The sequence below is a fragment of the Lissotriton helveticus genome, chromosome 6, assembly GCF_964261635.1.
Source record: "Lissotriton helveticus chromosome 6, aLisHel1.1, whole genome shotgun sequence".
NCBI classification, from domain to species: domain Eukaryota; kingdom Metazoa; phylum Chordata; class Amphibia; order Caudata; family Salamandridae; genus Lissotriton; species Lissotriton helveticus.
In genome coordinates, this window is record NC_136067.1 from 682655133 (window position 1) to 682679443 (window position 24311).

At 50.3% G+C, this 24311-nt stretch overlaps 14 non-coding genes and 5 pseudogenes across 14 annotated transcripts; all 19 read left to right on the forward strand.

The window, feature by feature from the left end:
• Window positions 1-32: 32 nt before the first annotated feature.
• On the forward strand, window positions 33-223 carry LOC144764269 (U2 spliceosomal RNA). The gene has a single exon (XR_013596455.1). It is a non-coding gene; the product is annotated as a U2 spliceosomal RNA (small nuclear RNA).
• Window positions 224-1207: 984 nt separating this feature from the next.
• LOC144764270 (U2 spliceosomal RNA) lies at window positions 1208-1398 on the forward strand. Its single transcript, XR_013596456.1, has one exon. It is a non-coding gene; the product is annotated as a U2 spliceosomal RNA (small nuclear RNA).
• A 982-nt stretch (window positions 1399-2380) lies between these two features.
• On the forward strand, window positions 2381-2571 carry LOC144764271 (U2 spliceosomal RNA). The gene has a single exon (XR_013596457.1). It is a non-coding gene; the product is annotated as a U2 spliceosomal RNA (small nuclear RNA).
• A 984-nt stretch (window positions 2572-3555) lies between these two features.
• Window positions 3556-3746, forward strand: LOC144764272 (U2 spliceosomal RNA). Its single transcript, XR_013596458.1, has one exon. It is a non-coding gene; the product is annotated as a U2 spliceosomal RNA (small nuclear RNA).
• Window positions 3747-4734: 988 nt separating this feature from the next.
• LOC144764273 (U2 spliceosomal RNA) lies at window positions 4735-4925 on the forward strand. The gene has a single exon (XR_013596459.1). It is a non-coding gene; the product is annotated as a U2 spliceosomal RNA (small nuclear RNA).
• A 984-nt stretch (window positions 4926-5909) lies between these two features.
• Window positions 5910-6100, forward strand: LOC144764274 (U2 spliceosomal RNA). Its single transcript, XR_013596460.1, has one exon. It is a non-coding gene; the product is annotated as a U2 spliceosomal RNA (small nuclear RNA).
• Window positions 6101-7088: 988 nt separating this feature from the next.
• LOC144764276 (U2 spliceosomal RNA) lies at window positions 7089-7279 on the forward strand. Its single transcript, XR_013596462.1, has one exon. It is a non-coding gene; the product is annotated as a U2 spliceosomal RNA (small nuclear RNA).
• Window positions 7280-8267: 988 nt separating this feature from the next.
• LOC144764277 (U2 spliceosomal RNA) lies at window positions 8268-8458 on the forward strand. The gene has a single exon (XR_013596463.1). It is a non-coding gene; the product is annotated as a U2 spliceosomal RNA (small nuclear RNA).
• A 972-nt stretch (window positions 8459-9430) lies between these two features.
• Window positions 9431-9621, forward strand: LOC144764278 (U2 spliceosomal RNA). The gene has a single exon (XR_013596464.1). It is a non-coding gene; the product is annotated as a U2 spliceosomal RNA (small nuclear RNA).
• Window positions 9622-10605: 984 nt separating this feature from the next.
• On the forward strand, window positions 10606-10699 carry LOC144764477 (U2 spliceosomal RNA; annotated as a pseudogene).
• Window positions 10700-12656: 1957 nt separating this feature from the next.
• LOC144764324 (U2 spliceosomal RNA) lies at window positions 12657-12836 on the forward strand (annotated as a pseudogene).
• Window positions 12837-13816: 980 nt separating this feature from the next.
• On the forward strand, window positions 13817-14007 carry LOC144764279 (U2 spliceosomal RNA). Its single transcript, XR_013596465.1, has one exon. It is a non-coding gene; the product is annotated as a U2 spliceosomal RNA (small nuclear RNA).
• A 972-nt stretch (window positions 14008-14979) lies between these two features.
• On the forward strand, window positions 14980-15170 carry LOC144764281 (U2 spliceosomal RNA). Its single transcript, XR_013596466.1, has one exon. It is a non-coding gene; the product is annotated as a U2 spliceosomal RNA (small nuclear RNA).
• A 984-nt stretch (window positions 15171-16154) lies between these two features.
• LOC144764282 (U2 spliceosomal RNA) lies at window positions 16155-16345 on the forward strand. The gene has a single exon (XR_013596467.1). It is a non-coding gene; the product is annotated as a U2 spliceosomal RNA (small nuclear RNA).
• A 988-nt stretch (window positions 16346-17333) lies between these two features.
• On the forward strand, window positions 17334-17524 carry LOC144764283 (U2 spliceosomal RNA). The gene has a single exon (XR_013596468.1). It is a non-coding gene; the product is annotated as a U2 spliceosomal RNA (small nuclear RNA).
• Window positions 17525-18496: 972 nt separating this feature from the next.
• LOC144764284 (U2 spliceosomal RNA) lies at window positions 18497-18687 on the forward strand. The gene has a single exon (XR_013596469.1). It is a non-coding gene; the product is annotated as a U2 spliceosomal RNA (small nuclear RNA).
• Window positions 18688-19671: 984 nt separating this feature from the next.
• LOC144764478 (U2 spliceosomal RNA) lies at window positions 19672-19765 on the forward strand (annotated as a pseudogene).
• A 1957-nt stretch (window positions 19766-21722) lies between these two features.
• LOC144764325 (U2 spliceosomal RNA) lies at window positions 21723-21902 on the forward strand (annotated as a pseudogene).
• Window positions 21903-22882: 980 nt separating this feature from the next.
• On the forward strand, window positions 22883-22943 carry LOC144764543 (U2 spliceosomal RNA; annotated as a pseudogene).
• Window positions 22944-24311: the final 1368 nt, after the last annotated feature.

Sequence of the window (24311 nt, forward strand, 5' to 3'; positions counted from 1 at the left end):
CGGGAGGCGTTAATTCTGGCACCATTCTGGTTATCGCTTCTCGGCCTTTTGGCTAAGATCAAGTGTAGTATCTGTTCTTATCAGTTTAATATCTGATACGTCCTCTATCTGGGGACCATATATTAAATTGATTTTTGGAACAGGGAGATGGAATAGGAGCTTGCTCTGTCCACTCCACGCATCAACCTGGTATTGCAGTACCTCCAGGAATGGTGCACTTCCCCACCCGGGGAAAACAATGCTGTTGAAAAATAGACGAGAAAACGAGAGTAGCGCTCCACTACCAAACCCTGTAAAGTGGCGCTATTGTGTTTGCGTGTGAATAAAAGCAAACTGGTCACCGTGTCTTGCCTTATTTATGTATTTATTTGACTTATTTGCCCCACCCGGGCCGTGCGTTATTTATTTATTTATTTATTAATTTTTCGGGTTTACGAAAAAAATGCAAATAAAAAATTATTTCTTTTTTTCTCCCCTTCTCCATCCAGACGCTGCACTTTGAAAAGAGACAAAGGTCGGAAAAAGACTGTTTTTCCAGCAGCAGAGTTTCGTTGGTTTTGGATCCATTTCACTGGGGAACGAATGGAAGAAGGTTCCCAGCAAGTCAGTGGGAGGGAGGGAGGGAGGGAGGGAGGGAGGGAGGGAGGCAGGCAGGCTGGCTGGCTGGCTGGCTGGCTGAGAAGTGGACACTGCCCTTGGCTTCTCTGAGCAAGAAGAAAAATACAGAGTCCTTTTCCTTCTCTGCCCGCCCCGCACGGCCACGAACGGCCACGCCTTATCTATAGGCCTTAGGCTGCAGGGGAGTAGTGTCCCCGGCAAGCGAGGGTGAGGGGCCAGGGGGCGGCCATTTCCGGTCAGGGAGCTGTCCAGGGCATCCTGGGCTGATTCCCAGCATCCCCTGGCTGCCAGGCTTTCTGGCCAGCCGGCTGGAAGCAGTGCGCAGGAAGGGGCGGGGCATGCAAATACTAGAAAGAGGACAACGTGGGTATGCTAAGTGACGCCTAATGAGGCGACAGCCCAGGAGGACTCTGGGAGCCGGGAGAAGGCCTGAGGCCGGGGCCTCCTTTCCACCGGCACATGATGAGCTCTTGCTGGGAGTCTGAAAAAGAGGCGAAAGGGCGTCCAGCGGCGATGCAAGGGAAGACCCCGGTCCGGGTCAGCCAGGTGGATTTCTTCGGGAGGCGTTAATTCTGGCACCATTCTGGTTATCGCTTCTCGGCCTTTTGGCTAAGATCAAGTGTAGTATCTGTTCTTATCAGTTTAATATCTGATACGTCCTCTATCTGGGGACCATATATTAAATTGATTTTTGGAACAGGGAGATGGAATAGGAGCTTGCTCTGTCCACTCCACGCATCAACCTGGTATTGCAGTACCTCCAGGAATGGTGCACTTCCCCACCCGGGGAAAACAATGCTGTTGAAAAATAGACGAGAAAACGAGAGTAGCGCTCCACTACCAAACCCTGTAAAGTGGCGCTATTGTGTTTGCGTGTGAATAAAAGCAAACTGGTCACCGTGTCTTGCCTTATTTATGTATTTATTTGACTTATTTGCCCCACCCGGGCCGTGCGTTATTTATTTATTTATTTATTAATTTTTCGGGTTTACGAAAAAAATGCAAATAAAAAATTATTTCTTTTTTTCTCCCCTTCTCCATCCAGACGCTGCACTTTGAAAAGAGACAAAGGTCGGAAAAAGACTGTTTTTCCAGCAGCAGAGTTTCGTTGGTTTTGGATCCATTTCACTGGGGAACGAATGGAAGAAGGTTCCCAGCAAGTCAGTGGGAGGGAGGGAGGGAGGGAGGGAGGCAGGCAGGCTGGCTGGCTGGCTGGCTGGCTGAGAAGTGGACACTGCCCTTGGCTTCTCTGAGCAAGAAGAAAAATACAGAGTCCTTTTCCTTCTCTGCCCGCCCCGCCCGTCCCCGAACGGCCACGAACGGCCAAGCCTTATCTATAGGCCTTAGGCTGCAGGGGAGTAGTGTCCCCGGCAAGCGAGGGTGAGGGGCCAGGGGGCGGCCATTTCCGGTCAGGGAGCTGTCCAGGGCATCCTGGGCTGATTCCCAGCATCCCCTGGCTGCCAGGCTTTCTGGCCAGCCGGCTGGAAGCAGTGCGCAGGAAGGGGCGGGGCATGCAAATACTAGAAAGAGGACAACGTGGGTATGCTAAGTGACGCCTAATGAGGCGACAGCCCAGGAGGACTCTGGGAGCCGGGAGAAGGCCTGAGGCCGGGGCCTCCTTTCCACCGGCACATGATGAGCTCTTGCTGGGAGTCTGAAAAAGAGGCGAAAGGGCGTCCAGCGGCGATGCAAGGGAAGACCCCGGTCCGGGTCAGCCAGGTGGATTTCTTCGGGAGGCGTTAATTCTGGCACCATTCTGGTTATCGCTTCTCGGCCTTTTGGCTAAGATCAAGTGTAGTATCTGTTCTTATCAGTTTAATATCTGATACGTCCTCTATCTGGGGACCATATATTAAATTGATTTTTGGAACAGGGAGATGGAATAGGAGCTTGCTCTGTCCACTCCACGCATCAACCTGGTATTGCAGTACCTCCAGGAATGGTGCACTTCCCCACCCGGGGAAAACAATGCTGTTGAAAAATAGACGAGAAAACGAGAGTAGCGCTCCACTACCAAACCCTGTAAAGTGGCGCTATTGTGTTTGCGTGTGAATAAAAGCAAACTGGTCACCGTGTCTTGCCTTATTTATGTATTTATTTGACTTATTTGCCCCACCCGGGCCGTGCGTTATTTATTTATTTATTTATTAATTTTTCGGGTTTACGAAAAAAATGCAAATAAAAAATTATTTCTTTTTTTCTCCCCTTCTCCATCCAGACGCTGCACTTTGAAAAGAGACAAAGGTCGGAAAAAGACTGTTTTTCCAGCAGCAGAGTTTCGTTGGTTTTGGATCCATTTCACTGGGGAACGAATGGAAGAAGGTTCCCAGCAAGTCAGTGGGAGGGAGGGAGGGAGGGAGGGAGGGAGGGAGGGAGGCAGGCAGGCTGGCTGGCTGGCTGGCTGGCTGAGAAGTGGACACTGCCCTTGGCTTCTCTGAGCAAGAAGAAAAATACAGAGTCCTTTTCCTTCTCTGCCCGCCCCGCACGGCCACGAACGGCCACGCCTTATCTATAGGCCTTAGGCTGCAGGGGAGTAGTGTCCCCGGCAAGCGAGGGTGAGGGGCCAGGGGGCGGCCATTTCCGGTCAGGGAGCTGTCCAGGGCATCCTGGGCTGATTCCCAGCATCCCCTGGCTGCCAGGCTTTCTGGCCAGCCGGCTGGAAGCAGTGCGCAGGAAGGGGCGGGGCATGCAAATACTAGAAAGAGGACAACGTGGGTATGCTAAGTGACGCCTAATGAGGCGACAGCCCAGGAGGACTCTGGGAGCCGGGAGAAGGCCTGAGGCCGGGGCCTCCTTTCCACCGGCACATGATGAGCTCTTGCTGGGAGTCTGAAAAAGAGGCGAAAGGGCGTCCAGCGGCGATGCAAGGGAAGACCCCGGTCCGGGTCAGCCAGGTGGATTTCTTCGGGAGGCGTTAATTCTGGCACCATTCTGGTTATCGCTTCTCGGCCTTTTGGCTAAGATCAAGTGTAGTATCTGTTCTTATCAGTTTAATATCTGATACGTCCTCTATCTGGGGACCATATATTAAATTGATTTTTGGAACAGGGAGATGGAATAGGAGCTTGCTCTGTCCACTCCACGCATCAACCTGGTATTGCAGTACCTCCAGGAATGGTGCACTTCCCCACCCGGGGAAAACAATGCTGTTGAAAAATAGACGAGAAAACGAGAGTAGCGCTCCACTACCAAACCCTGTAAAGTGGCGCTATTGTGTTTGCGTGTGAATAAAAGCAAACTGGTCACCGTGTCTTGCCTTATTTATGTATTTATTTGACTTATTTGCCCCACCCGGGCCGTGCGTTATTTATTTATTTATTTATTAATTTTTCGGGTTTACGAAAAAAATGCAAATAAAAAATTATTTCTTTTTTTCTCCCCTTCTCCATCCAGACGCTGCACTTTGAAAAGAGACAAAGGTCGGAAAAAGACTGTTTTTCCAGCAGCAGAGTTTCGTTGGTTTTGGATCCATTTCACTGGGGAACGAATGGAAGAAGGTTCCCAGCAAGTCAGTGGGAGGGAGGGAGGGAGGGAGGGAGGGAGGGAGGGAGGGAGGCAGGCAGGCTGGCTGGCTGGCTGGCTGGCTGAGAAGTGGACACTGCCCTTGGCTTCTCTGAGCAAGAAGAAAAATACAGAGTCCTTTTCCTTCTCTGCCCGCCCCGCACGGCCACGAACGGCCACGCCTTATCTATAGGCCTTAGGCTGCAGGGGAGTAGTGTCCCCGGCAAGCGAGGGTGAGGGGCCAGGGGGCGGCCATTTCCGGTCAGGGAGCTGTCCAGGGCATCCTGGGCTGATTCCCAGCATCCCCTGGCTGCCAGGCTTTCTGGCCAGCCGGCTGGAAGCAGTGCGCAGGAAGGGGCGGGGCATGCAAATACTAGAAAGAGGACAACGTGGGTATGCTAAGTGACGCCTAATGAGGCGACAGCCCAGGAGGACTCTGGGAGCCGGGAGAAGGCCTGAGGCCGGGGCCTCCTTTCCACCGGCACATGATGAGCTCTTGCTGGGAGTCTGAAAAAGAGGCGAAAGGGCGTCCAGCGGCGATGCAAGGGAAGACCCCGGTCCGGGTCAGCCAGGTGGATTTCTTCGGGAGGCGTTAATTCTGGCACCATTCTGGTTATCGCTTCTCGGCCTTTTGGCTAAGATCAAGTGTAGTATCTGTTCTTATCAGTTTAATATCTGATACGTCCTCTATCTGGGGACCATATATTAAATTGATTTTTGGAACAGGGAGATGGAATAGGAGCTTGCTCTGTCCACTCCACGCATCAACCTGGTATTGCAGTACCTCCAGGAATGGTGCACTTCCCCACCCGGGGAAAACAATGCTGTTGAAAAATAGACGAGAAAACGAGAGTAGCGCTCCACTACCAAACCCTGTAAAGTGGCGCTATTGTGTTTGCGTGTGAATAAAAGCAAACTGGTCACCGTGTCTTGCCTTATTTATGTATTTATTTGACTTATTTGCCCCACCCGGGCCGTGCGTTATTTATTTATTTATTTATTAATTTTTCGGGTTTACGAAAAAAATGCAAATAAAAAATTATTTCTTTTTTTCTCCCCTTCTCCATCCAGACGCTGCACTTTGAAAAGAGACAAAGGTCGGAAAAAGACTGTTTTTCCAGCAGCAGAGTTTCGTTGGTTTTGGATCCATTTCACTGGGGAACGAATGGAAGAAGGTTCCCAGCAAGTCAGTGGGAGGGAGGGAGGGAGGGAGGGAGGGAGGGAGGGAGGCAGGCAGGCTGGCTGGCTGGCTGGCTGGCTGAGAAGTGGACACTGCCCTTGGCTTCTCTGAGCAAGAAGAAAAATACAGAGTCCTTTTCCTTCTCTGCCCGCCCCGCACGGCCACGAACGGCCACGCCTTATCTATAGGCCTTAGGCTGCAGGGGAGTAGTGTCCCCGGCAAGCGAGGGTGAGGGGCCAGGGGGCGGCCATTTCCGGTCAGGGAGCTGTCCAGGGCATCCTGGGCTGATTCCCAGCATCCCCTGGCTGCCAGGCTTTCTGGCCAGCCGGCTGGAAGCAGTGCGCAGGAAGGGGCGGGGCATGCAAATACTAGAAAGAGGACAACGTGGGTATGCTAAGTGACGCCTAATGAGGCGACAGCCCAGGAGGACTCTGGGAGCCGGGAGAAGGCCTGAGGCCGGGGCCTCCTTTCCACCGGCACATGATGAGCTCTTGCTGGGAGTCTGAAAAAGAGGCGAAAGGGCGTCCAGCGGCGATGCAAGGGAAGACCCCGGTCCGGGTCAGCCAGGTGGATTTCTTCGGGAGGCGTTAATTCTGGCACCATTCTGGTTATCGCTTCTCGGCCTTTTGGCTAAGATCAAGTGTAGTATCTGTTCTTATCAGTTTAATATCTGATACGTCCTCTATCTGGGGACCATATATTAAATTGATTTTTGGAACAGGGAGATGGAATAGGAGCTTGCTCTGTCCACTCCACGCATCAACCTGGTATTGCAGTACCTCCAGGAATGGTGCACTTCCCCACCCGGGGAAAACAATGCTGTTGAAAAATAGACGAGAAAACGAGAGTAGCGCTCCACTACCAAACCCTGTAAAGTGGCGCTATTGTGTTTGCGTGTGAATAAAAGCAAACTGGTCACCGTGTCTTGCCTTATTTATGTATTTATTTGACTTATTTGCCCCACCCGGGCCGTGCGTTATTTATTTATTTATTTATTAATTTTTCGGGTTTACGAAAAAAATGCAAATAAAAAATTATTTCTTTTTTTCTCCCCTTCTCCATCCAGACGCTGCACTTTGAAAAGAGACAAAGGTCGGAAAAAGACTGTTTTTCCAGCAGCAGAGTTTCGTTGGTTTTGGATCCATTTCACTGGGGAACGAATGGAAGAAGGTTCCCAGCAAGTCAGTGGGAGGGAGGGAGGGAGGGAGGGAGGGAGGGAGGGAGGGAGGCAGGCAGGCTGGCTGGCTGGCTGGCTGGCTGAGAAGTGGACACTGCCCTTGGCTTCTCTGAGCAAGAAGAAAAATACAGAGTCCTTTTCCTTCTCTGCCCGCCCCGCACGGCCACGAACGGCCACGCCTTATCTATAGGCCTTAGGCTGCAGGGGAGTAGTGTCCCCGGCAAGCGAGGGTGAGGGGCCAGGGGGCGGCCATTTCCGGTCAGGGAGCTGTCCAGGGCATCCTGGGCTGATTCCCAGCATCCCCTGGCTGCCAGGCTTTCTGGCCAGCCGGCTGGAAGCAGTGCGCAGGAAGGGGCGGGGCATGCAAATACTAGAAAGAGGACAACGTGGGTATGCTAAGTGACGCCTAATGAGGCGACAGCCCAGGAGGACTCTGGGAGCCGGGAGAAGGCCTGAGGCCGGGGCCTCCTTTCCACCGGCACATGATGAGCTCTTGCTGGGAGTCTGAAAAAGAGGCGAAAGGGCGTCCAGCGGCGATGCAAGGGAAGACCCCGGTCCGGGTCAGCCAGGTGGATTTCTTCGGGAGGCGTTAATTCTGGCACCATTCTGGTTATCGCTTCTCGGCCTTTTGGCTAAGATCAAGTGTAGTATCTGTTCTTATCAGTTTAATATCTGATACGTCCTCTATCTGGGGACCATATATTAAATTGATTTTTGGAACAGGGAGATGGAATAGGAGCTTGCTCTGTCCACTCCACGCATCAACCTGGTATTGCAGTACCTCCAGGAATGGTGCACTTCCCCACCCGGGGAAAACAATGCTGTTGAAAAATAGACGAGAAAACGAGAGTAGCGCTCCACTACCAAACCCTGTAAAGTGGCGCTATTGTGTTTGCGTGTGAATAAAAGCAAACTGGTCACCGTGTCTTGCCTTATTTATGTATTTATTTGACTTATTTGCCCCACCCGGGCCGTGCGTTATTTATTTATTTATTTATTAATTTTTCGGGTTTACGAAAAAAATGCAAATAAAAAATTATTTCTTTTTTTCTCCCCTTCTCCATCCAGACGCTGCACTTTGAAAAGAGACAAAGGTCGGAAAAAGACTGTTTTTCCAGCAGCAGAGTTTCGTTGGTTTTGGATCCATTTCACTGGGGAACGAATGGAAGAAGGTTCCCAGCAAGTCAGTGGGAGGGAGGGAGGGAGGGAGGGAGGGAGGGAGGGAGGGAGGCAGGCAGGCTGGCTGGCTGGCTGGCTGGCTGAGAAGTGGACACTGCCCTTGGCTTCTCTGAGCAAGAAGAAAAATACAGAGTCCTTTTCCTTCTCTGCCCGCCCCGCACGGCCACGAACGGCCACGCCTTATCTATAGGCCTTAGGCTGCAGGGGAGTAGTGTCCCCGGCAAGCGAGGGTGAGGGGCCAGGGGGCGGCCATTTCCGGTCAGGGAGCTGTCCAGGGCATCCTGGGCTGATTCCCAGCATCCCCTGGCTGCCAGGCTTTCTGGCCAGCCGGCTGGAAGCAGTGCGCAGGAAGGGGCGGGGCATGCAAATACTAGAAAGAGGACAACGTGGGTATGCTAAGTGACGCCTAATGAGGCGACAGCCCAGGAGGACTCTGGGAGCCGGGAGAAGGCCTGAGGCCGGGGCCTCCTTTCCACCGGCACATGATGAGCTCTTGCTGGGAGTCTGAAAAAGAGGCGAAAGGGCGTCCAGCGGCGATGCAAGGGAAGACCCCGGTCCGGGTCAGCCAGGTGGATTTCTTCGGGAGGCGTTAATTCTGGCACCATTCTGGTTATCGCTTCTCGGCCTTTTGGCTAAGATCAAGTGTAGTATCTGTTCTTATCAGTTTAATATCTGATACGTCCTCTATCTGGGGACCATATATTAAATTGATTTTTGGAACAGGGAGATGGAATAGGAGCTTGCTCTGTCCACTCCACGCATCAACCTGGTATTGCAGTACCTCCAGGAATGGTGCACTTCCCCACCCGGGGAAAACAATGCTGTTGAAAAATAGACGAGAAAACGAGAGTAGCGCTCCACTACCAAACCCTGTAAAGTGGCGCTATTGTGTTTGCGTGTGAATAAAAGCAAACTGGTCACCGTGTCTTGCCTTATTTATGTATTTATTTGACTTATTTGCCCCACCCGGGCCGTGCGTTATTTATTTATTTATTTATTAATTTTTCGGGTTTACGAAAAAAATGCAAATAAAAAATTATTTCTTTTTTTCTCCCCTTCTCCATCCAGACGCTGCACTTTGAAAAGAGACAAAGGTCGGAAAAAGACTGTTTTTCCAGCAGCAGAGTTTCGTTGGTTTTGGATCCATTTCACTGGGGAACGAATGGAAGAAGGTTCCCAGCAAGTCAGTGGGAGGGAGGGAGGGAGGGAGGGAGGCAGGCAGGCTGGCTGGCTGGCTGGCTGGCTGAGAAGTGGACACTGCCCTTGGCTTCTCTGAGCAAGAAGAAAAATACAGAGTCCTTTTCCTTCTCTGCCCGCCCCGAACGGCCACGAACGGCCAAGCCTTATCTATAGGCCTTAGGCTGCAGGGGAGTAGTGTCCCCGGCAAGCGAGGGTGAGGGGCCAGGGGGCGGCCATTTCCGGTCAGGGAGCTGTCCAGGGCATCCTGGGCTGATTCCCAGCATCCCCTGGCTGCCAGGCTTTCTGGCCAGCCGGCTGGAAGCAGTGCGCAGGAAGGGGCGGGGCATGCAAATACTAGAAAGAGGACAACGTGGGTATGCTAAGTGACGCCTAATGAGGCGACAGCCCAGGAGGACTCTGGGAGCCGGGAGAAGGCCTGAGGCCGGGGCCTCCTTTCCACCGGCACATGATGAGCTCTTGCTGGGAGTCTGAAAAAGAGGCGAAAGGGCGTCCAGCGGCGATGCAAGGGAAGACCCCGGTCCGGGTCAGCCAGGTGGATTTCTTCGGGAGGCGTTAATTCTGGCACCATTCTGGTTATCGCTTCTCGGCCTTTTGGCTAAGATCAAGTGTAGTATCTGTTCTTATCAGTTTAATATCTGATACGTCCTCTATCTGGGGACCATATATTAAATTGATTTTTGGAACAGGGAGATGGAATAGGAGCTTGCTCTGTCCACTCCACGCATCAACCTGGTATTGCAGTACCTCCAGGAATGGTGCACTTCCCCACCCGGGGAAAACAATGCTGTTGAAAAATAGACGAGAAAACGAGAGTAGCGCTCCACTACCAAACCCTGTAAAGTGGCGCTATTGTGTTTGCGTGTGAATAAAAGCAAACTGGTCACCGTGTCTTGCCTTATTTATGTATTTATTTGACTTATTTGCCCCACCCGGGCCGTGCGTTATTTATTTATTTATTTATTAATTTTTCGGGTTTACGAAAAAAATGCAAATAAAAAATTATTTCTTTTTTTCTCCCCTTCTCCATCCAGACGCTGCACTTTGAAAAGAGACAAAGGTCGGAAAAAGACTGTTTTTCCAGCAGCAGAGTTTCGTTGGTTTTGGATCCATTTCACTGGGGAACGAATGGAAGAAGGTTCCCAGCAAGTCAGTGGGAGGGAGGGAGGGAGGGAGGGAGGGAGGGAGGGAGGCAGGCAGGCTGGCTGGCTGGCTGGCTGGCTGAGAAGTGGACACTGCCCTTGGCTTCTCTGAGCAAGAAGAAAAATACAGAGTCCTTTTCCTTCTCTGCCCGCCCCGCACGGCCACGAACGGCCACGCCTTATCTATAGGCCTTAGGCTGCAGGGGAGTAGTGTCCCCGGCAAGCGAGGGTGAGGGGCCAGGGGGCGGCCATTTCCGGTCAGGGAGCTGTCCAGGGCATCCTGGGCTGATTCCCAGCATCCCCTGGCTGCCAGGCTTTCTGGCCAGCCGGCTGGAAGCAGTGCGCAGGAAGGGGCGGGGCATGCAAATACTAGAAAGAGGACAACGTGGGTATGCTAAGTGACGCCTAATGAGGCGACAGCCCAGGAGGACTCTGGGAGCCGGGAGAAGGCCTGAGGCCGGGGCCTCCTTTCCACCGGCACATGATGAGCTCTTGCTGGGAGTCTGAAAAAGAGGCGAAAGGGCGTCCAGCGGCGATGCAAGGGAAGACCCCGGTCCGGGTCAGCCAGGTGGATTTCTTCGGGAGGCGTTAATTCTGGCACCATTCTGGTTATCGCTTCTCGGCCTTTTGGCTAAGATCAAGTGTAGTATCTGTTCTTATCAGTTTAATGTAGACAGCAAAATTTACAGCAAATGCATAACCAACAGAATAAAAAGAGTGCTAAAAACTGTGATAGAACCAGATCAAACCTGCGCAGTACCAGGCAGGAAGATTTGGGACAGCCTTATAACCATCAGAGATGCCATCAATAGAGCCCTAGAAGAAGGCAACCCACTAGGAGTCCTATCACTAGACTTACAAAAGGCCTTTGATAGTGTCTCACACGCTTACTTGTTTAAAGTCCTGCAGAAAATGGGCTTCCCCACCACATTTATTGAAATGATAGAAATGCTTTATAAAAATGCAACAAGTAAAATTATTGTGAATGGGATGCTCACAGAAGAAGTACACATAAAATCAGGAGTACGCCAAGGTTGCCCCCTCTCCCCAGCCCTTTTTGTATGTGCCTTGGAACCACTGCTGTGCAGGATAAGGAAGGACAAAATCATCAGGGGGATATTTGTACCAGGATCTGAAGGAAAAAAAGCAAAATGTATCGCATACATGGACGATGTGACTGTACTGTGCCCTGACCCCCCATCGGTCAGAAGAGTGCTCTTACATACAAAATTCTTTGCGCAAGCATCAGGGCTAGTTCTGAACACTGAAAAAAGCACATGCCTCACAATAGGAAACTGGAACAACCTAGCAAAACTTGAAGTAAAAATAACAAAACAACCTACAAAGATCCTGGGGATCACCTTCTCACAAGACCCAGAAGGAAAAGACAATTGGCCCCCCATCCAACGCAAGATCAACCAGAAATTGGGGTTATGGAAAACAAGAACCCTATCCATGACTGGGAAAATTATGGTCATAAAAGCTGTCATTTTGCCACTAATACTTTTCTTTGCAGTAGTATACCCACCAGACAAAGACACGCTGAGACAACTACAAAAAAGCCTTTTTACATTCTTTTGGAACTCAAAAATGGAGAAAGTTAAGAGAACGATGGTCTTCAAACACCCAAGAAACGGGGGGAAAAATATGCCAAATCTGTACCTGTATATTTTCACGAACTACTTCTGCCTCTGCCTCAAAGCAATACAAGAAGGCAGAAATATTGCAGCCAATTATGTACGGTATGGAGTTGGAGACATCTTTTACAAATTCAAAATCCTACAGAGAGACAATACTAGACCTGTTGCTTTTTTCCCCCACAAACTCTATGCCTGCCTGGAACCCTTCATAAAGATGTTGAAACTCCTAGAAGTGGACAATGACTGCTTCAAAGAAAGAATTCTGTTGAAAAAAGAACTACAACAGTTGGAGAAAATGGAGATGATCAATAACCTTCCTGAAAAACTCTCCAAACTGGTTTGGGAAAAAGCAAACCACACAGACATCACGAACTCACAAAAGGACCTTACATGGTTGACTGTGTCCAACGCCCTACCAGTAAAGACCTTCCAACACAGAAGAGGACTCGCTAAATCGACAAAATGCCCGAGACCAGACTGCCCAGGAGAAGAAACAACAATGCACTTTTTATGGAACTGTCATTTTGCAAAGAAATTTTGGAATAAATTACATTTGTTTATCAAAGAAATTACCACGCTAGGAAACATAAACTATGAAACAGTATTGTATGGTATAGAGGGCTCACTGTCGAAAAATAAAGACAGAGCCCTTTGGAAAATACTAAGTAGCGCAAAAGAAAGTTTATGGATTGCTAGAAACCTGCTATTATTTAAACATAAAGAGCTGGAGGTCAAAGATGTAATTCACATATGCCTTGACAAAATTATGCTCTTTTACTATGTGGACTTAAAAAAACAGGGGAAAGATATAGCAGAAGAAAAATGGAAACAGAAAAAATGGTCAGAATGGGTCACTTAAAAACAGCTTCACTTCAGCATAAAAGTGAGAGACTTATGAGCAAAATCTTGATGGAAAACCGGTAGGCAGGTGCCTGCGTGCACCCCCTACACAGGTTACAATGTACACCACCCTATGGGATTGGTTAAAATGTATATGTGCCTTACAAACTTCTAAATAAAGTATATTTTTACAAAAAAAAAAAAAAAAATCTGTTCTTATCAGTTTAATATCTGATACGTCCTCTATCTGGGGACCATATATTAAATTGATTTTTGGAACAGGGAGATGGAATAGGAGCTTGCTCTGTCCACTCCACGCATCAACCTGGTATTGCAGTACCTCCAGGAATGGTGCACTTCCCCACCCGGGGAAAACAATGCTGTTGAAAAATAGACGAGAAAACGAGAGTAGCGCTCCACTACCAAACCCTGTAAAGTGGCGCTATTGTGTTTGCGTGTGAATAAAAGCAAACTGGTCACCGTGTCTTGCCTTATTTATGTATTTATTTGACTTATTTGCCCCACCCGGGCCGTGCGTTATTTATTTATTTATTTATTAATTTTTCGGGTTTACGAAAAAAATGCAAATAAAAAATTATTTCTTTTTTTCTCCCCTTCTCCATCCAGACGCTGCACTTTGAAAAGAGACAAAGGTCGGAAAAAGACTGTTTTTCCAGCAGCAGAGTTTCGTTGGTTTTGGATCCATTTCACTGGGGAACGAATGGAAGAAGGTTCCCAGCAAGTCAGTGGGAGGGAGGGAGGGAGGGAGGGAGGGAGGGAGGCAGGCAGGCTGGCTGGCTGGCTGGCTGGCTGAGAAGTGGACACTGCCCTTGGCTTCTCTGAGCAAGAAGAAAAATACAGAGTCCTTTTCCTTCTCTGCCCGCCCCGCACGGCCACGAACGGCCACGCCTTATCTATAGGCCTTAGGCTGCAGGGGAGTAGTGTCCCCGGCAAGCGAGGGTGAGGGGCCAGGGGGCGGCCATTTCCGGTCAGGGAGCTGTCCAGGGCATCCTGGGCTGATTCCCAGCATCCCCTGGCTGCCAGGCTTTCTGGCCAGCCGGCTGGAAGCAGTGCGCAGGAAGGGGCGGGGCATGCAAATACTAGAAAGAGGACAACGTGGGTATGCTAAGTGACGCCTAATGAGGCGACAGCCCAGGAGGACTCTGGGAGCCGGGAGAAGGCCTGAGGCCGGGGCCTCCTTTCCACCGGCACATGATGAGCTCTTGCTGGGAGTCTGAAAAAGAGGCGAAAGGGCGTCCAGCGGCGATGCAAGGGAAGACCCCGGTCCGGGTCAGCCAGGTGGATTTCTTCGGGAGGCGTTAATTCTGGCACCATTCTGGTTATCGCTTCTCGGCCTTTTGGCTAAGATCAAGTGTAGTATCTGTTCTTATCAGTTTAATATCTGATACGTCCTCTATCTGGGGACCATATATTAAATTGATTTTTGGAACAGGGAGATGGAATAGGAGCTTGCTCTGTCCACTCCACGCATCAACCTGGTATTGCAGTACCTCCAGGAATGGTGCACTTCCCCACCCGGGGAAAACAATGCTGTTGAAAAATAGACGAGAAAACGAGAGTAGCGCTCCACTACCAAACCCTGTAAAGTGGCGCTATTGTGTTTGCGTGTGAATAAAAGCAAACTGGTCACCGTGTCTTGCCTTATTTATGTATTTATTTGACTTATTTGCCCCACCCGGGCCGTGCGTTATTTATTTATTTATTTATTAATTTTTCGGGTTTACGAAAAAAATGCAAATAAAAAATTATTTCTTTTTTTCTCCCCTTCTCCATCCAGACGCTGCACTTTGAAAAGAGACAAAGGTCGGAAAAAGACTGTTTTTCCAGCAGCAGAGTTTCGTTGGTTTTGGATCCATTTCACTGGGGAACGAATGGAAGAAGGTTCCCAGCAAGTCAGTGGGAGGGAGGGAGGGAGGGAGGGAGGCAGGCAGGCTGGCTGGCTGGCTGGCTGGCTGAGAAGTGGACACTGCCCTTGGCTTCTCTGAGCAAGAAGAAAAATACAGAGTCCTTTTCCTTCTCTGCCCGCCCCGAACGGCCACGAACGGCCAAGCCTTATCTATAGGCCTTAGGCTGCAGGGGAGTAGTGTCCCCGGCAAGCGAGGGTGAGGGGCCAGGGGGCGGCCATTTCCGGTCAGGGAGCTGTCCAGGGCATCCTGGGCTGATTCCCAGCATCCCCTGGCTGCCAGGCTTTCTGGCCAGCCGGCTGGAAGCAGTGCGCAGGAAGGGGCGGGGCATGCAAATACTAGAAAGAGGACAACGTGGGTATGCTAAGTGACGCCTAATGAGGCGACAGCCCAGGAGGACTCTGGGAGCCGGGAGAAGGCCTGAGGCCGGGGCCTCCTTTCCACCGGCACATGATGAGCTCTTGCTGGGAGTCTGAAAAAGAGGCGAAAGGGCGTCCAGCGGCGATGCAAGGGAAGACCCCGGTCCGGGTCAGCCAGGTGGATTTCTTCGGGAGGCGTTAATTCTGGCACCATTCTGGTTATCGCTTCTCGGCCTTTTGGCTAAGATCAAGTGTAGTATCTGTTCTTATCAGTTTAATATCTGATACGTCCTCTATCTGGGGACCATATATTAAATTGATTTTTGGAACAGGGAGATGGAATAGGAGCTTGCTCTGTCCACTCCACGCATCAACCTGGTATTGCAGTACCTCCAGGAATGGTGCACTTCCCCACCCGGGGAAAACAATGCTGTTGAAAAATAGACGAGAAAACGAGAGTAGCGCTCCACTACCAAACCCTGTAAAGTGGCGCTATTGTGTTTGCGTGTGAATAAAAGCAAACTGGTCACCGTGTCTTGCCTTATTTATGTATTTATTTGACTTATTTGCCCCACCCGGGCCGTGCGTTATTTATTTATTTATTTATTAATTTTTCGGGTTTACGAAAAAAATGCAAATAAAAAATTATTTCTTTTTTTCTCCCCTTCTCCATCCAGACGCTGCACTTTGAAAAGAGACAAAGGTCGGAAAAAGACTGTTTTTCCAGCAGCAGAGTTTCGTTGGTTTTGGATCCATTTCACTGGGGAACGAATGGAAGAAGGTTCCCAGCAAGTCAGTGGGAGGGAGGGAGGGAGGGAGGGAGGGAGGGAGGGAGGCAGGCAGGCTGGCTGGCTGGCTGGCTGGCTGAGAAGTGGACACTGCCCTTGGCTTCTCTGAGCAAGAAGAAAAATACAGAGTCCTTTTCCTTCTCTGCCCGCCCCGCACGGCCACGAACGGCCACGCCTTATCTATAGGCCTTAGGCTGCAGGGGAGTAGTGTCCCCGGCAAGCGAGGGTGAGGGGCCAGGGGGCGGCCATTTCCGGTCAGGGAGCTGTCCAGGGCATCCTGGGCTGATTCCCAGCATCCCCTGGCTGCCAGGCTTTCTGGCCAGCCGGCTGGAAGCAGTGCGCAGGAAGGGGCGGGGCATGCAAATACTAGAAAGAGGACAACGTGGGTATGCTAAGTGACGCCTAATGAGGCGACAGCCCAGGAGGACTCTGGGAGCCGGGAGAAGGCCTGAGGCCGGGGCCTCCTTTCCACCGGCACATGATGAGCTCTTGCTGGGAGTCTGAAAAAGAGGCGAAAGGGCGTCCAGCGGCGATGCAAGGGAAGACCCCGGTCCGGGTCAGCCAGGTGGATTTCTTCGGGAGGCGTTAATTCTGGCACCATTCTGGTTATCGCTTCTCGGCCTTTTGGCTAAGATCAAGTGTAGTATCTGTTCTTATCAGTTTAATATCTGATACGTCCTCTATCTGGGGACCATATATTAAATTGATTTTTGGAACAGGGAGATGGAATAGGAGCTTGCTCTGTCCACTCCACGCATCAACCTGGTATTGCAGTACCTCCAGGAATGGTGCACTTCCCCACCCGGGGAAAACAATGCTGTTGAAAAATAGACGAGAAAACGAGAGTAGCGCTCCACTACCAAACCCTGTAAAGTGGCGCTATTGTGTTTGCGTGTGAATAAAAGCAAACTGGTCACCGTGTCTTGCCTTATTTATGTATTTATTTGACTTATTTGCCCCACCCGGGCCGTGCGTTATTTATTTATTTATTTATTAATTTTTCGGGTTTACGAAAAAAATGCAAATAAAAAATTATTTCTTTTTTTCTCCCCTTCTCCATCCAGACGCTGCACTTTGAAAAGAGACAAAGGTCAGAAAAAGACTGTTTTTCCAGCAGCAGAGTTTCGTTGGTTTTGGATCCATTTCACTGGGGAACGAATGGAAGAAGGTTCCCAGCAAGTCAGTGGGAGGGAGGGAGGGAGGGAGGGAGGGAGGGAGGGAGGGAGGCAGGCAGGCTGGCTGGCTGGCTGGCTGGCTGAGAAGTGGACACTGCCCTTGGCTTCTCTGAGCAAGAAGAAAAATACAGAGTCCTTTTCCTTCTCTGCCCGCCCCGCACGGCCACGAACGGCCACGCCTTATCTATAGGCCTTAGGCTGCAGGGGAGTAGTGTCCCCGGCAAGCGAGGGTGAGGGGCCAGGGGGCGGCCATTTCCGGTCAGGGAGCTGTCCAGGGCATCCTGGGCTGATTCCCAGCATCCCCTGGCTGCCAGGCTTTCTGGCCAGCCGGCTGGAAGCAGTGCGCAGGAAGGGGCGGGGCATGCAAATACTAGAAAGAGGACAACGTGGGTATGCTAAGTGACGCCTAATGAGGCGACAGCCCAGGAGGACTCTGGGAGCCGGGAGAAGGCCTGAGGCCGGGGCCTCCTTTCCACCGGCACATGATGAGCTCTTGCTGGGAGTCTGAAAAAGAGGCGAAAGGGCGTCCAGCGGCGATGCAAGGGAAGACCCCGGTCCGGGTCAGCCAGGTGGATTTCTTCGGGAGGCGTTAATTCTGGCACCATTCTGGTTATCGCTTCTCGGCCTTTTGGCTAAGATCAAGTGTAGTATCTGTTCTTATCAGTTTAATATCTGATACGTCCTCTATCTGGGGACCATATATTAAATTGATTTTTGGAACAGGGAGATGGAATAGGAGCTTGCTCTGTCCACTCCACGCATCAACCTGGTATTGCAGTACCTCCAGGAATGGTGCACTTCCCCACCCGGGGAAAACAATGCTGTTGAAAAATAGACGAGAAAACGAGAGTAGCGCTCCACTACCAAACCCTGTAAAGTGGCGCTATTGTGTTTGCGTGTGAATAAAAGCAAACTGGTCACCGTGTCTTGCCTTATTTATGTATTTATTTGACTTATTTGCCCCACCCGGGCCGTGCGTTATTTATTTATTTATTTATTAATTTTTCGGGTTTACGAAAAAAATGCAAATAAAAAATTATTTCTTTTTTTCTCCCCTTCTCCATCCAGACGCTGCACTTTGAAAAGAGACAAAGGTCGGAAAAAGACTGTTTTTCCAGCAGCAGAGTTTCGTTGGTTTTGGATCCATTTCACTGGGGAACGAATGGAAGAAGGTTCCCAGCAAGTCAGTGGGAGGGAGGGAGGGAGGGAGGGAGGCAGGCAGGCTGGCTGGCTGGCTGGCTGGCTGAGAAGTGGACACTGCCCTTGGCTTCTCTGAGCAAGAAGAAAAATACAGAGTCCTTTTCCTTCTCTGCCCGCCCCGAACGGCCACGAACGGCCAAGCCTTATCTATAGGCCTTAGGCTGCAGGGGAGTAGTGTCCCCGGCAAGCGAGGGTGAGGGGCCAGGGGGCGGCCATTTCCGGTCAGGGAGCTGTCCAGGGCATCCTGGGCTGATTCCCAGCATCCCCTGGCTGCCAGGCTTTCTGGCCAGCCGGCTGGAAGCAGTGCGCAGGAAGGGGCGGGGCATGCAAATACTAGAAAGAGGACAACGTGGGTATGCTAAGTGACGCCTAATGAGGCGACAGCCCAGGAGGACTCTGGGAGCCGGGAGAAGGCCTGAGGCCGGGGCCTCCTTTCCACCGGCACATGATGAGCTCTTGCTGGGAGTCTGAAAAAGAGGCGAAAGGGCGTCCAGCGGCGATGCAAGGGAAGACCCCGGTCCGGGTCAGCCAGGTGGATTTCTTCGGGAGGCGTTAATTCTGGCACCATTCTGGTTATCGCTTCTCGGCCTTTTGGCTAAGATCAAGTGTAGTATCTGTTCTTATCAGTTTAATATCTGATACGTCCTCTATCTGGGGACCATATATTAAATTGATTTTTGGAACAGGGAGATGGAATAGGAGCTTGCTCTGTCCACTCCACGCATCAACCTGGTATTGCAGTACCTCCAGGAATGGTGCACTTCCCCACCCGGGGAAAACAATGCTGTTGAAAAATAGACGAGAAAACGAGAGTAGCGCTCCACTACCAAACCCTGTAAAGTGGCGCTATTGTGTTTGCGTGTGAATAAAAGCAAACTGGTCACCGTGTCTTGCCTTATTTATGTATTTATTTGACTTATTTGCCCCACCCGGGCCGTGCGTTATTTATTTATTTATTTATTAATTTTTCGGGTTTACGAAAAAAATGCAAATAAAAAATTATTTCTTTTTTTCTCCCCTTCTCCATCCAGACGCTGCACTTTGAAAAGAGACAAAGGTCGGAAAAAGACTGTTTTTCCAGCAGCAGAGTTTCGTTGGTTTTGGATCCATTTCACTGGGGAACGAATGGAAGAAGGTTCCCAGCAAGTCAGTGGGAGGGAGGGAGGGAGGGAGGGAGGGAGGGAGGGAGGCAGGCAGGCTGGCTGGCTGGCTGGCTGGCTGAGAAGTGGACACTGCCCTTGGCTTCTCTGAGCAAGAAGAAAAATACAGAGTCCTTTTCCTTCTCTGCCCGCCCCGCACGGCCACGAACGGCCACGCCTTATCTATAGGCCTTAGGCTGCAGGGGAGTAGTGTCCCCGGCAAGCGAGGGTGAGGGGCCAGGGGGCGGCCATTTCCGGTCAGGGAGCTGTCCAGGGCATCCTGGGCTGATTCCCAGCATCCCCTGGCTGCCAGGCTTTCTGGCCAGCCGGCTGGAAGCAGTGCGCAGGAAGGGGCGGGGCATGCAAATACTAGAAAGAGGACAACGTGGGTATGCTAAGTGACGCCTAATGAGGCGACAGCCCAGGAGGACTCTGGGAGCCGGGAGAAGGCCTGAGGCCGGGGCCTCCTTTCCACCGGCACATGATGAGCTCTTGCTGGGAGTCTGAAAAAGAGGCGAAAGGGCGTCCAGCGGCGATGCAAGGGAAGACCCCGGTCCGGGTCAGCCAGGTGGATTTCTTCGGGAGGCGTTAATTCTGGCACCATTCTGGTTATCGCTTCTCGGCCTTTTGGCTAAGATCAAGTGTAGTATCTGTTCTTATCAGTTTAATGTAGACAGCAAAATTTACAGCAAATGCATAACCAACAGAATAAAAAGAGTGCTAAAAACTGTGATAGAACCAGATCAAACCTGCGCAGTACCAGGCAGGAAGATTTGGGACAGCCTTATAACCATCAGAGATGCCATCAATAGAGCCCTAGAAGAAGGCAACCCACTAGGAGTCCTATCACTAGACTTACAAAAGGCCTTTGATAGTGTCTCACACGCTTACTTGTTTAAAGTCCTGCAGAAAATGGGCTTCCCCACCACATTTATTGAAATGATAGAAATGCTTTATAAAAATGCAACAAGTAAAATTATTGTGAATGGGATGCTCACAGAAGAAGTACACATAAAATCAGGAGTACGCCAAGGTTGCCCCCTCTCCCCAGCCCTTTTTGTATGTGCCTTGGAACCACTGCTGTGCAGGATAAGGAAGGACAAAATCATCAGGGGGATATTTGTACCAGGATCTGAAGGAAAAAAAGCAAAATGTATCGCATACATGGACGATGTGACTGTACTGTGCCCTGACCCCCCATCGGTCAGAAGAGTGCTCTTACATACAAAATTCTTTGCGCAAGCATCAGGGCTAGTTCTGAACACTGAAAAAAGCACATGCCTCACAATAGGAAACTGGAACAACCTAGCAAAACTTGAAGTAAAAATAACAAAACAACCTACAAAGATCCTGGGGATCACCTTCTCACAAGACCCAGAAGGAAAAGACAATTGGCCCCCCATCCAACGCAAGATCAACCAGAAATTGGGGTTATGGAAAACAAGAACCCTATCCATGACTGGGAAAATTATGGTCATAAAAGCTGTCATTTTGCCACTAATACTTTTCTTTGCAGTAGTATACCCACCAGACAAAGACACGCTGAGACAACTACAAAAAAGCCTTTTTACATTCTTTTGGAACTCAAAAATGGAGAAAGTTAAGAGAACGATGGTCTTCAAACACCCAAGAAACGGGGGGAAAAATATGCCAAATCTGTACCTGTATATTTTCACGAACTACTTCTGCCTCTGCCTCAAAGCAATACAAGAAGGCAGAAATATTGCAGCCAATTATGTACGGTATGGAGTTGGAGACATCTTTTACAAATTCAAAATCCTACAGAGAGACAATACTAGACCTGTTGCTTTTTTCCCCCACAAACTCTATGCCTGCCTGGAACCCTTCATAAAGATGTTGAAACTCCTAGAAGTGGACAATGACTGCTTCAAAGAAAGAATTCTGTTGAAAAAAGAACTACAACAGTTGGAGAAAATGGAGATGATCAATAACCTTCCTGAAAAACTCTCCAAACTGGTTTGGGAAAAAGCAAACCACACAGACATCACGAACTCACAAAAGGACCTTACATGGTTGACTGTGTCCAACGCCCTACCAGTAAAGACCTTCCAACACAGAAGAGGACTCGCTAAATCGACAAAATGCCCGAGACCAGACTGCCCAGGAGAAGAAACAACAATGCACTTTTTATGGAACTGTCATTTTGCAAAGAAATTTTGGAATAAATTACATTTGTTTATCAAAGAAATTACCACGCTAGGAAACATAAACTATGAAACAGTATTGTATGGTATAGAGGGCTCACTGTCGAAAAATAAAGACAGAGCCCTTTGGAAAATACTAAGTAGCGCAAAAGAAAGTTTATGGATTGCTAGAAACCTGCTATTATTTAAACATAAAGAGCTGGAGGTCAAAGATGTAATTCACATATGCCTTGACAAAATTATGCTCTTTTACTATGTGGACTTAAAAAAACAGGGGAAAGATATAGCAGAAGAAAAATGGAAACAGAAAAAATGGTCAGAATGGGTCACTTAAAAACAGCTTCACTTCAGCATAAAAGTGAGAGACTTATGAGCAAAATCTTGATGGAAAACCGGTAGGCAGGTGCCTGCGTGCACCCCCTACACAGGTTACAATGTACACCACCCTATGGGATTGGTTAAAATGTATATGTGCCTTACAAACTTCTAAATAAAGTATATTTTTACAAAAAAAAAAAAAAAAATCTGTTCTTATCAGTTTAATATCTGATACGTCCTCTATCTGGGGACCATATATTAAATTGATTTTTGGAACAGGGAGATGGAATAGGAGCTTGCTCTGTCCACTCCACGCATCAACCTGGTATTGCAGTACCTCCAGGAATGGTGCACTTCCCCACCCGGGGAAAACAATGCTGTTGAAAAATAGACGAGAAAACGAGAGTAGCGCTCCACTACCAAACCCTGTAAAGTGGCGCTATTGTGTTTGCGTGTGAATAAAAGCAAACTGGTCACCGTGTCTTGCCTTATTTATGTATTTATTTGACTTATTTGCCCCACCCGGGCCGTGCGTTATTTATTTATTTATTTATTAATTTTTCGGGTTTACGAAAAAAATGCAAATAAAAAATTATTTCTTTTTTTCTCCCCTTCTCCATCCAGACGCTGCACTTTGAAAAGAGACAAAGGTCGGAAAAAGACTGTTTTTCCAGCAGCAGAGTTTCGTTGGTTTTGGATCCATTTCACTGGGGAACGAATGGAAGAAGGTTCCCAGCAAGTCAGTGGGAGGGAGGGAGGGAGGGAGGGAGGGAGGGAGGCAGGCAGGCTGGCTGGCTGGCTGGCTGGCTGAGAAGTGGACACTGCCCTTGGCTTCTCTGAGCAAGAAGAAAAATACAGAGTCCTTTTCCTTCTCTGCCCGCCCCGCACGGCCACGAACGGCCACGCCTTATCTATAGGCCTTAGGCTGCAGGGGAGTAGTGTCCCCGGCAAGCGAGGGTGAGGGGCCAGGGGGCGGCCATTTCCGGTCAGGGAGCTGTCCAGGGCATCCTGGGCTGATTCCCAGCATCCCCTGGCTGCCAGGCTTTCTGGCCAGCCGGCTGGAAGCAGTGCGCAGGAAGGGGCGGGGCATGCAAATACTAGAAAGAGGACAACGTGGGTATGCTAAGTGACGCCTAATGAGGCGACAGCCCAGGAGGACTCTGGGAGCCGGGAGAAGGCCTGAGGCCGGGGCCTCCTTTCCACCGGCACATGATGAGCTCTTGCTGGGAGTCTGAAAAAGAGGCGAAAGGGCGTCCAGCGGCGATGCAAGGGAAGACCCCGGTCCGGGTCAGCCAGGTGGATTTCTTCGGGAGGCGTTAATTCTGGCACCATTCTGGTTATCGCTTCTCGGCCTTTTGGCTAAGATCAAGTGTAGTATCTGTTGAAAAACATCACCGACACCCGGGAAGGGGGATCAGAAGGGCCAGGATCCGAAAACAACAAACCCCACAGGACCAGGCCAGAGCAACCAAGAGGGACCCAAAGCAGGACCGGACACAGGACCACCACCACCATCTACTGTGACGGCACCAGCCAAGGAACCCCAGACCCCCAAAGGAAGCCCGGAGGACGGAGCATCAGCAAAGGCCCCGCCAAAGGAAACCCCAAGGGAAGACGCACCGGCTGAGGTAACACCAGCCAAGGAACAACCGGAACCCACCAATGAAGGAGCGCCACAAGAAACCGCACCAACAAAGGAGGCCACCGGAGAGAAGGCACCAGCACCGAGAACAGAGTCCAAGGAGGCAAGAAAGGAGAAAAAGGACTCTGCCAAGGCGAAGGGGGCCAAGAAAACAGACAAAAAGGGAAAGAAAAAGGACAGCGAAGATGACTGGGAGACCATAGAGTCATGGGAGACAGTGCAATCCCAGTCGCTGCGCCAGAAAGCAAAAAAACTCTCAGAAACCAAAGAGCAAACACGCTCCAGCACAAGGATCCAGATGGCGGCAGCACAAAAACCTCCACCAACGGAACCCAAACTGGAGACACTGGAAGACGTAGAGGGGCCAGACGGAAACACCCAACGGACAGGCCCCAGAAACGGAAGCTACAAGGGAAGGAGGACTTCCTGAAGAGCAAGAAATTGAACAACGCGGGCACCGATGACGAAACGGAAAACGACACCCACATCGTCATAGTGAGCGACGAGGAGGAGATGGAGGAGGAAGTGGGAGACAAGCAAGAAGAGGAGGAGTCAACCCTCCAGGACCTCCACCGCCAACTCAACGACCTGGCAGCCATAACCGTACCAGACCAATGGGACCTGGTAGTAGAAAACGAGGAGATCTTCGAATACACAGGAGACGCCTCAGCGGAGTGGGGATCACCAGAGAAACAGGACAACCTACAATCACAGTAGGGACACCCAGGGCCTTCAACCCCAGTAGGTACCGAAACCAGACACTGACCGATAGCACAGAGACAATGGCCATATCATTGCTCACCCTAAACGTCAGAAGCATGAAGGATCAGGTCAGGCGGGTTGGCACGTTGCGCTTCCTGGCCACCCAGAACCGAGATATCTGCTTTCTACAGGAATGCGGAATTCCGTACACCCAGTCGTACAGCCAGCTTGAACGGCAGTGGACGCACGGGCCGTCCTTTTGGTCTGGAGGGAACGATTGCAAATCATCTGGAGTGGCCATTCTAATCAGGGGAAGGCATTTCACCGTGGACAAAGTCACCGAGCAGGTCAACGGCAGAGTGCTGGTCGTGGACGGCTCGTGGGCCGGTGAGCCCGTTCGGCTCATCAACGTCTATGCCCCCCC